The 12,033-nt window shown below is 44.9% G+C and overlaps 1 protein-coding gene across 7 annotated transcripts in view; it reads left to right on the forward strand.

The window, feature by feature from the left end:
• Window positions 1-12,033, forward strand: part of CDH13 (cadherin 13) — a 1,026,978-nt gene that overhangs the window by 79,514 nt on the left and 935,431 nt on the right. The window lies entirely within an intron of this gene.

A 12,033-nucleotide genomic window follows, 5' to 3' on the forward strand; every position in this document is an offset into this window, starting at 1 on the left:
CAGTTGGTTTGATGTTTAGTGAGTCTCCTTTTATCAGAAGGAAAAGATACTTAATTCAGAGAGTGTAGCAGTAACCTCACATTGGAGGACTGGAGTGTGTACCATCCACTGTTCAGCAGGAAAATAGCTTTGGTCACAGGCAGTTGCTTTGCTTCCTAAAGCATAAACTTGGAGGTGCAATAATTTAGTCAAGTAGTTGATTTAGTTGTATCCAGCTTAACTAATTAACACCAATTCCATGCTTGATTTTTTTTCCCCATTAACTGAACAAAAGCAATCTCTAATGAGGTGTGCATATGGGGCCAGCTGACTTACTTTGTTGTAGGGAATAGGTGGGTGTGGAGATGATATTCAACATTTTTAAAAACTAGTACAAATAGGCACTGACCAATCACAGTGAGTAGTGATGTATGGGTACCCCCAGGCTACTTGGGAGAGCAAGGAGTAAGATGTCCTCCAAACACGTAGGAATGACAGGAGCACATTTTGTCCCTCCCAACAGCCCTGAAAGTCTTAACTCCTTCCAGAGTCCACTCAGAAGTCTGGAGTCCAAAGTCTCTTTGACATACCATCTGAATCAGTTACGGGTGAAACTCAAGATATGATTCATTTCGAGGCAAATTCTTCTCCAGCTGTGAACCTGTGAAATCAAATTATATGACCCAAAATACAATGATGGCACAGGTATAGGATAGACATTTCCCCTTCAAAAGGAGACGTAGGAAAGAAGGAAGGGGTGACTGGTTTCAAGCAAGACCAAAATCTAAAGGGGCCAATTCCTTTATACCTCCTGGTTTGAAATAATCTTCTTTGATGAGATGCTCTGCCCTCCAGGCCCTCTGGGGGTGGAGGTCCCACCTTCCAGACACACCTGGCAGGGTCCTGCCTGCAAGGCTCTGGGAGGCCACACTCCAGTATGTCTGGAAGGCAAGGGGTGGCCACCTTGCTATTTGTTGTTTAGGAAGATGAGGTAGAACTAACAGACGGAAAATCATAGGCAGACAGATTGCAGGTCAACAAAGAAAGGTGTAACACATAGATCTTCCCAAGAAAGGAATGGGTTTGAGAGAACTAGAAGTGTTTTTTCGCTAGAAAGGCTCCAGATAAGGCTGTGAGGTTGGATAACCTATAAGGGTTGCCCCAAAGTCAGCACTGTCTTCTGAGTCTCAGGGTAGACTGAAAAAGACTGCTCTTAAAAAGAAGTTTGTATAGATATAAATATATTAACAATATTTAAATATATCTATAATATAAAAAAGTATATTTATATATAAGCAAACATAAATATATACACAAACTTTAAATATATTTATATATTTGACATATTGAATATTTTATATTTGTATACATAATATTTATATGTTCATATAAATATATAAATGCCTATATATATATATATATATATATATATATACCTTTAAAATCAAACAATCCCATTCTAAGCGTGCATGAAAGAACAGTTTGATTTGGTGTATCTTATAAATTGTCACCTGCTTTTTTTCTTAGTCCAACATTAAAAAACAAACAAACAAACAAACAAACAAACAAACAAACAAACCCAAGTCTGGTGCATAAATAAGGGTGAGGAAGAAGCTAGTCAGCTAACCTCTTCCCTTCTAGTATCAGTGTTAGGGCATGTTGCAGCTGAGGGTCTGAGCAAGTCCCCTGCACCGCACTGTGTCTAAACATCCCTGGCAATTTCCACTTCCCTCTCCAAGTCTTCTAATAGGAATCGATGTGAAAGATCAGCGTGTCAGTGATTGCAGTGTGGAGGTTCTAATTATGATCATCAAGGGCACACAGTTTACAAGATCTTTCAGCTTTATCACAGACTTCATTTTCTCTTGCCGTTTGGACAGCCCCTGTCGTCTCTTCCCAAAAGGATAGAATCTTAGGTCCCCAAATGATCTTGGATGCCCCCAATCCCACAGTTTCTAAACCATGTTTTACAGAGGTCTAGTGTTGAGAGAGGCACTTGGGCCCTAAAATGGGCAAAGCACAAGAGCAACAGAGTGAGGAAAATAGCTGGGACCCCAGCCTTGACTGCCAACTTCAACCAGGGTAATTTTGGTTTTATATATTCTAGACATTACAGTTCAAGAGGAGATTCCAAAAAAGTCAAGGGCTCTACAAAGAGTTTAGAATTCCAATATAAACCTACTTTCTCATTGTACAGACAAGGAAACTGAGGTTCAGAGACGTTGTGGGGGTTCTCCCCACGTCAGCCACTCTGTCGGTTGGTAAAGCTGGATTTGGATCCAGTAATACAGTCTCTGGCTATGGCTCCTTCCACCATTTGTTGCTGTTGGTGAGTGAGACACAGGAACGTACTCTCCAGTTCGGGCACTGAGAAGATCCCCATGGCGATCATGATGATAGATAATGCTTATGAGTTCCTACTACATGGCCAGTGTCTCAAGGACATTATCTTCTTTAATCCTCACAGTAGTGCTCTGTGTTAGGAGTTTTTATTAATCCCATTTTACAGTTGGCGAAATGAAGTTCAAAGAAGTGTATCACTTGCTGGACATCATCACTCAGCTTCTAGGCAGCAGATGTTGGGTTTGAACCCAGAGGCCTCAGCACGAACCATTTGGCTCTCCTGCCTTCCTACACTCATACTTCTCATGGAGGACAGACACTATCAGATTATTTCATTGAAGCTTACCATATTTATTTATATATATATATATATATATATATATATATATATATATTACCAGCATAACACTCTCCGGCAACCTTTTCATTATAGAATGTTCCACTTTTGTAATGTATGCCATTATGTAGTATGACCTTGATGGAGATAATAACCCTTCTTGTAGCAAAATGGTCAATCTTCATTAATTTTTAGTCATTAGTTGTAGGCTGGTATAATTTAGAGAAACTCTAAATTATAGAATACATTTTATTTTATTGCTTTTAAACACATACCTTAACAAAAAATGATGTAAGAATGCTCCCTTCTGGGACTCACTTCAGTGATTGTTATTAGCATTGATACTACTTATATGTAAATGAAAGGAAAGCTTAATATGAGCACTTTGCTTGTTCTTGTCCATTCTAACGAATCCTGCCCAATAACCTATGAAAACAGCCTTATTATCTCTTGCCAGGCCTACTGTGATGGCCTCCAGGCTCATTGCCCTGATTCCCCCCAACAGATCTTCCCTGTGTAACTTTATTAATGGCTACTGAAAGATTCAGTATTAAAGCACACTGTGTACCATGATCCACACCCAAACCTGCATCAGTGTTTAATTCCTCTGCACCTTTTCCCATTCTTCCACCTAAAGCCCCGGCTACATGACTGGGTCCGTGGTCTCCCAGATTCTTAGCTGTTTCTGCAGGCTTGGCTGGGGTTATCCCCAGCAAGTACTCACTCTTCCAAGTTTACTCTCCCTCCAGGAAGTCTTCCTGGGTTCCAGCACTTAACTATCATCAGTATGTCTTGTGAACTCCCCATGGCTTTGCTTCTCCTTGGGGGCTACCCTGACATTCAGCTTCTTGCAGATTTCCTCTGCTATACTCTGAGCTCCCTGAGGGCAGCCGTCTGTACACTTCTGTACTTAGTAAATGCTTACAGAGTGAATAGGATTGTGGGGAGGGCTGTGTGTGTGTGTGTGTGTGTGTGTGTGTGTGTAGGGAAGGCAAAAGATGCTTGGCAAGAAAAGGGAGTCAGGGGAGAGCTTAACCGACTGAGCCACCCAGGTACCTCCAAAAACATATTTTTTTAAAAAAGATTAAATATTAGAAAGCATAGGTTCAAATCTCACCAAGATCCTTACTAATTCAGTGACAATTAGCTAATGTCTTTAAGACTTCTGCAAAATGGGGGAAACCATAGTTTGTCTTTCACAGGGCTATTCAAGAATTAAGTGACATTTTATGTTTGAAGTGCCAAGGTGAGGACCAGGGGGCAGAATGCCTGCTCACTCCATGTTCCTGTGATAATTACTATTAGTGGCATTAGTATTCAAACCATATTGTTATTTTTTCCCCACCATTAGAAGCGTTTCCTCACTTCCGTGTCCAGGCTTGGAGCCCAGGGCCTGGAAGGGTCAGGCGGTTCTCAGATTCGTTCAGGTCTTGTTGATTGAAAAGAAGACTGATCACAGAGTAAGTTAGGAGGTCAAACCTGTGGGAAGAATAATCCAGCATTCAAGTGATGTGTCCAGAGCAAGGAAACACCTCTCTGGCACATCCTGTCCAGCATCTTCCCGTCCACATGACAGAGCCCCTGGTGGTCCCTCCTGGCATCTGACCCTAGTTGAGGAATTAAAGAAGGGATGGTCCTGGAATCTGTCATCCAACAAGGCACCTTGCAAGCCCCCTGCTTGTGGCAACGGACAAAGAAAAACTGCCTTAATCTCATGCTTAGCTGGAAATGATTTTTAGTGGGTGGTGTTTGGACTCATTAAAACAGACTTGGCATATCCATAACTTGTATTACCCAGCAACAACGAATCCTTCAGAAATCTGAGCGGGCAACTAACGATTTTAAAACTATCAGTAGCCCTCCCCACTGCCCACTCCCCCTACCAAGTGGTTGAGATTCCAGGCCGGCTGGGTGTCTGCTTATTTACATAATTAATCTTGTATGAAGTCTTTATATGTCCCTCCTCAGCCCTCTCTTTTCCAGGATAAATAACCCCCAATTCCTCCATCCATAAGCCCCAATTTTACAACCTTTTAATCATTTTTGTGACTCCCTCCTGGATCTTCTTTGGGCCCTCTTTAAGCCTTATCTAAATTTAACAGACATACTACACAGGCAATTAGGAGAGCTGAATCCATTAGAACCTGGAACTGTCTTAGCCCCGGTTTGGATTTGACACTCCCTCTGTCTTTATAAGGGTCACATGGAGGAGTCTCATCGCCTTTCCCCCTGACAAATGGGCTCGGGATAGGCTGCCGGTTTCAATGTCTCACAAGATGTTCTACCAAGGCCTGGAAAAGCCAGTTCCCATAAAGGCAGGAAGTGAAAGGACATGCCTGAGCCCAGGAGGAAAGTCTTCCCCAGGAGGGTTTCACGCATGTGGTTTCAACGCATGGAGAGGGCAGGGGTCTACTGGTGGCTGGAGGGAGAGGGGTGCACAGCAACTTTGAACCCCAGGCTCTTGGGATACTGGAAGAGACCAGACACTCTCTGAGAGCTTTTGCACTCCCCCCAGGCAGTCCTGCTGCTCTGTGTCCTGTGATCTTGAATCTGACCTTCCCTGGAAGGCCTCTTATCTGACTTCAGGCTGAGCCAAAGAACTGAGCCGCTGGCAGAGTGTGGAGAGGCTAACCCTTGTGTTTTCAACACCAAGTAGCAGCCAACGCATGGCTCAGCTACTAACAAACAACCCATAAAAGGCGTCTGGTAAAATGGGACGGAGCTGAGGAAGAGAGGGCATTTCTGGCGTTCTTGGATCGGAGATTTTTTTCTAGACGGGAATATTTTGAAAGCAGAAGAGAAAGGGAGACGGGCTGACTGAGATTGTAGCTTGCCATTTTGCAAAGACAGAAGCCCGTCATTAGCACTTCGTGAGGCACATCAGTGTCCTCTTGTGGTTCTAATCTCTTCTGCAGTGCATTTTCCCGCTTCCACAGCATGGCCTGATATTTCCCAGGGATTCATCTGACAGGGTGCCAGCAGCAGGATGTATATTTGAGCAAGGATTAGCAAATATAGACATTCCTGTTTTGCTACCGCGCCAACAATTTCAAGGTGAAACCCCCACCCATCCAGCAATCCAGCTGCTGATTTGGTGAGGGAGATTATTGTTCTGTGCACAAATCAAATGCAATCCTTTGGGGCTTTTCTTAGGCAGCATCCCACGTAGCTCTGGTCTGAAGATCAATAAAGCAGAACGTACTTCTCATTACATGTTAATAATGTGCAAGCAGAAAGCGGAGCAGGGAGTGAGGCCTGACTTTATTGTAAGAAGTGCAGAAGGGTGCTGACGCTGACTCGGCAACTCACTGGCAGCCACACGGGACTTTGAGCCTGTGGGTCCTTTGCAACGTGAGGAACTTCCCGTGGTACTTGTGACATCTTTAGAAAAGCCATATCCCAGCTCAGAGGGCTTAATAATGCTAACAGGGCATTCACAGAGTGGGTTAAGGTTAATGACAATTAATAACTGCGAGAGCATGGCTGTTATACTTCAGAAATGCACGTAGCGAGGGCTCTAAGTTCCCAGTGCTGCCTGAGCCAGACCTTTAGGTAACTTTGGAGTTTAGACATAGCAGAAAGGGTTTGTATTAGTGTCTTAGAGCTCCTAGATTAAAGGATCACAAACTGGGTGGCTTAAGGTAATAGAAATTTATTGTTTCACAGTTCTGGAGATAACAGTCTGAAAACAGGATGTCAGCAAGTCTTTGCTCCCTCTGAAGTCTCTTGGGGAGAATCTGCCCCATGCCTCTCTCCTAGCTTCTGGCTTTGCTGGAAATCCTTGGCATTCCTGGACTTGTAGACATCACTTCAGCCTCTTCCTCCATCATTACATAGAGTTTTCCTCTGTGTGTCTCTGTCTCTTCTTATGAGGACACTGGTCCTGTTGGGTTAGCTCTCCCCTGCCCCACAAATGACTTCATTTTTTTAAACAAAAATTTTTTTTTAACGTTTATTTATTTTTGGGACAGAGAGAGACAGAGCATGAACGGGGGAGGGGCAGAGAGAGAGGGAGACACAGAATCGGAAGCAGGCTCCAGGCTCTGAGCCATCAGCCCAGAGCCCGATGCGGGGCTCGAACTCACGAACCACGAGATTGTGACCTGAGCTGAAGTTGGACGCTCAACCGACTGAGCCACCCAGGTGCCCCTCAAATGACTTCATTTTAACTTGAGGACATCCGCATTCCACAAGTGATTCCACTGTGATCTATTTCCACATTCACAGGTCCTGGGGGCTAAGACTTCAGCACATCATTTTGGGGGAACGTAATTCAACCCTTAACACACATGGATACAGATGTCGTTGGTTCAGCCTCAGGTACAAGGATTTGAGAGGAGCCAGAAGCATCAAGAAATAGGGAAGCTGCTTTTATGGGTGTATTAGTTTCCTCTGACTGCTGTAACAGATTACCATAAACGCGGTGGCTTAAAACAACACACGTTTATTCTCTTACAGTTCTGGAGGCCAAAATCAGTTTCACTGGGCCAGAGTCAAGGTGTTGACAGGCTCAAGAGGAGAATACATTCCTTGACTCTCCCAGCTTCTGGTGGCTGTCGGGATTCCTTGATTTTTGCCACATCATTGCAATCTCTTTCTCTGTGGTCACGTGGCCTCTCTTCTTCTGTGTCAAATCTCCTCTGGCCTCCTCCTTATAAGAATATTTGTGATTGCATTTAGTGCCCACATAGATAATTCAGGATAATCTCATCACAAAATCATTAATTTAATCATCCCTACAAAGTTGTTGCCACCTAAGTTAACATTTACACGTTCCAGGGATGATCTCTTTGGGGGCTGTTAATTCAGCCCAGTAGCATAGGGACTTGCCATTTAGTGGGGGAGACAGCCAGGCATCAGATAATCCCCCCAAATGCATGTGTAATCATAACTCAAGATGAGTTCCTTCCCTGAAAGAAAAACACAGGGCCTTGCAGATGTTGTCAAATGAGACCTGACTTAGCCTATGTCCCCAGAGAAGCTGTTTCAGTCAGATTTGTGTGTATGCTGTTTATTCAGGAGGGGATCCCAGGGAACACTGGTGGGGGAATGGGGACGTGAGACAGGGATGAGAAGGCAGCCAACAAAGGGACTATTATCAAGTCGGCTAGCTACTCCTGTGGGCAATTGCAGCTGAGCCCACGAGAGACTCTGGGAGACCGTGAGCACGTGTCACAGTTATCCCCACCAATGAGTGAGTACTTGTCACCGCCTCCTCCTCTGCCATTGGTGGAGGGCAGCTCCTGCAGGTATCTCTAGTAAGCAGCCCCTGCGGGATACAGGCGAGTGTTGAGGGGATTCACCCCTGGCAGCTTTGTTCTGGAAGGCTTCCCTGAACGTGTGACTTCCAGAAGTGCACCCGGAGGATCAGCAGGAGGTACCTAGAAATGGGGAAGAGAGGAAGGAGGCGGTGCTAAGAGAGGAAACGGGAAGTGCCAAAGCCCTGAGGTGGGCAGGGGATGGTCTAGTTACTGATGTGAAAGGGGTTCACCCTGGTGTGAGAGTTGGCAGGTATACCCTGGTGTGGCCGCATCCGGGGGGTATGGCTAGTTTTTGTTTTTAAATACAGTAAAACCTTGGATTATAAGTTGTTTGGCAAGTGTTCTGCAAGACAGGCAAGCATTTCTTTTTTTTTTTTTTTAATTTTTTTTAATGTTTTATTTATTTATTTATTTTTGAGACAGAGAGAGAGCATGAACGGGGGAGGGGCAGAGAGAGAGGGAGACACAGAATCGGAAGCAGGCTCCAGGCTCTGAGCCATCAGCCCAGAGCCCGACGCGGGGCTCCAACTCATGGACCGCGAGATCGTGACCTGAGCCGAAGTCGGACGCTTAACCGACTGAGCCACCCAGGCACCCCGACAGGAAAGCATTTCTAATAAATTTTAACTTGATAAACGAATGGTGTCTTGCAGTACAAGTAGTATGGGATGCCAAACGTCACATGATCCCAACTGAGACCATGGTTCTACAAGTTCACTTTGACATACAAGTGAATCACTTTGGATTACAAGCGTGTTTCTGGAATGAATTGTGCTCACAAACCAAGGTTTTACTGTATTTGGAGTACCTTCCAGGCTGTGGTCAATGTCTCTTTTACTGGGGGACCGTGAAAAGTAAATCAGATATTACATGGGAAAGCTGTTTGCAATTTGTGAAGTCCTATGTGAAGGTTGTTGCTGGTTTGCTGCTGGGGAGGTTTCACGTTGAAATCTGATAAGATGGAAAGATTTGAGCCCAGACTCCTACTCTCCAGGGTCCCGTGAGCAGAACACTCTTAAGTTGCTGTCATTAGCTTGTGATATAATTTTGGCCTGAGACTTTCTGGGATAGATGGTGTGGAGAGACCCTGTTACTGAGAGTTAAAAGTCCACATTTTCCTTGGAGTCTGGAAGTCCTGGGTTCAAGATCCAGCTTCACCATTCACTACCGAGTGGTCTCAGATAGTCCCTTTGAACCTCTCTAAGCCTCAGTTTTCTCATCTGTAGCTCACAGGTTACCAGAGGCGTGAATACTGTGCTGGATGCAGAGTGGATACCAGTGGTTTCTCTTTTTTAAGCATTTGATTGAATACAAGCTTTACTGTATTTATTGTAAGGGCTTTTGTTTATACTGGCCAGCTTTTTGCGAACATTTGTTTGAATCCATTACAATGAGTGGCAAACACTGTGAGTCATTGATTTGTCTTAAACAGTAGTTTGGAAAGTCAGTGTCTGGGCCCCATTGGCTCTCCCAGACGTGTTATCAGTACAGCAGTCTGGTGTAGGGGAACCAGTTTGAAATCAGACTTCTGAACCAGCCCCTATACTTATAACAGGTGTGATGTTGACCAAGTGAAGCTCTTTGCCCCTCTGTGGTAAATGAAAGTTCCCACCTCTCAGGGTTGAAGTGGGAACTCAGTAGATTAACGCAGGCAAAACCATTATTTCAATGCTAGAGTGTCATAGGGCCTCAGCAAATATGAACTAATAAAGTTGCTGGCATATGAGCTCCATGGGGGTAAGGCCTTGGCCTGACTGATTCACAGCTGGGGCTTCTGTGCCAGAAACAAAGTATGGTGAGTAGTAGGTGCTCAATAAATATTTATTGAATGAATGAATGAGGTTTCCTGGAGGTACAATTGAGAACCTGCATTTTTGAGCTCTTTCCATATGATTATGGGATGCAGCCATGATTGAGAACTATTGGCAGAAAACATTCATTTTCTAGATGATGGAATTGCAGCCAGGATGCTGTGTAATTCACCCCAAGAGCACTTGGTTAATTTACTTAACAAACAGTCATTCCTTCCTTTTATTTAACAAATATTCATTAGATACTTATAATGTTGCTGGTGGTACTTAAACCCCAGGTTCTACCAAAAAGAATAAGGGCTTTCCTCGGCTCTTGATAAGCTCATGGTGTGGTAGAGGGTTCGGATATATAAACAAATGCATACATTACTGTGTTCCATGGTATGATATTTACACACATCGTGTGCTGAAGGAATACAGATAAAGGGACATTGATTCTACAGTGGGGCCAGTGGAGGCCACCTGGGAAAACTGTATTTAGGATGACTGGGGAATAGGGCAGTAGGGGGTTCTCAGGCAGCTAAGAGGGAGAGATAGAAGGCACAGGATGAGCATAGGCACACAGAAGACCATGGAACCAGTGAATCTTCCCATGAGGCTAGAGCAGAGGGCCAGAGCTCCTGAGATGGCTTGTATACGCTGGGAGAAGCATGCTCCAGCTGGAAGTAACAGGGTCAAAGGCCAGGAGTCGGCAAAGAGACTGGTAAGTTTGAAGAATGAAAAACTAAACCATGTACATTTGAAGAAGAGTGGCAAGAAATGCAGTCTGATGGATAGACAGGGGCCAGATCATCTGGTCTTTGTAGGCCAAGACGAAGAGTTCTAAATAGAATGGAAGCCGTTGGTAATTTTATGAAGGGGACATTCAATGAGTTAAATTCTAGGGTCGCTCTTGTTACTGTGATGGAGGAGAGAGGGCAAGTCTGCATACACGGTGGAGAGGCATCAGGAGCCTGCAAATGTAGCCCAGGTGGGAAATGGCAGGTGGGCTACTTAGTTGATGGTACTGGAGATGGAAGGAAATCCATGCACGACGATGCGCTTTCATAAGAATAGTAGTGCAGTGAGGGAGTGCCAAGCGCTTGAGTTCTGTACCCCTATCCTCTCCACTTCTCCATCAGACAGACCACACTGTGACCGGGCGCATCACAGGGCAGGGGCATGGACTCAAGGAAGAGCTCTTGGTTTGAATTGAAGCCCACCAGAGCACATAGAGAATAAAAATAATCTACATGTTATTTCAACTTGATTTAGCAAGCACTTTGAAACCCATTTTTGTCAGTGCTCTCTCAATTTTGAGCGTGTAATGCCCAACTCAAGATGGAGAATGCATAGTTTACTTAACGGAAATAGTCCAGGGTGTTGATCTTCGGGAACAACTGAATGCAGGAGCTCAAATATCGTCATACAGAACCAGTTTCTCTCCGTCTCTTGGCTCTGTTGTTTTTGGTGACTTCACTCTTAGACAAGATCTCCCCATAATGTACCGAATGGCTACTGGTAGGCCCGGATCTGGAGCCTCATGGTTTCACAACCCAGTAGAAAGAGAGCTGTTGTGCCCCTACTGTCCTTGCAGAGGGCTGACCATGATTCTCCCAGCCGCGGTCCCGTGAACATCCCCGATCCAGGCACAATGCCAGATGGACTGCTGAGATTGACCAGGCCAGGGTCACACTTGCAGCTCTAGTGCTGGATACAGAGTCCCCCTTAATTTCATAGACTAACTGTGAGAGTGAGGTGATTTCCCAAAGGCACGCTGGGCACTGCTGCATGAGGCTGAGAGATGGGAGGTAGACCAGAAGGACAGATGTCTACCACTAGCACCTGCCATCGTGTGCAAGGCTCTGCTCAGCAATCTTGTGAGGGAGTCAAAGATGAATAATTCAGTCCCTGGCCTCCAGATGCTTGCAGGGTACCAGGGATGCAGATGCATACATAAGCCTCTATAATATGAGCCTGCCTGTGATAAGTGCCCTGATTTGATGGCATATCCGGCACCATAAAGCTCTGACTGCTTATTCAATTGGCACCTGGGGCTTGGCACATGTTTCCTCACATTTCTATTTTAAAAGTCAATAAATCGTTTCTGGTACCTTGACTGGAAATTAAATCTGGGTGTTTTTCCTTCCCCTGATTATGGGGTTGATGTCCAAAGTTGACTCCCAGCAGCAGCACTGGGTCAAACTGACCCATCATCTGGAAATCATGGCTGTAGCTGGCAGTGCAGGTATAAAGGGAGAACAGGTGGACCTGATGGGGAAGGAGGGCTCCACATGAGCAGCTACCCACAGGGAGCAGTCGG

This window comes from Panthera tigris, chromosome E2 (assembly GCF_018350195.1).
Source record: "Panthera tigris isolate Pti1 chromosome E2, P.tigris_Pti1_mat1.1, whole genome shotgun sequence".
NCBI lineage: Eukaryota > Metazoa > Chordata > Mammalia > Carnivora > Felidae > Panthera > Panthera tigris.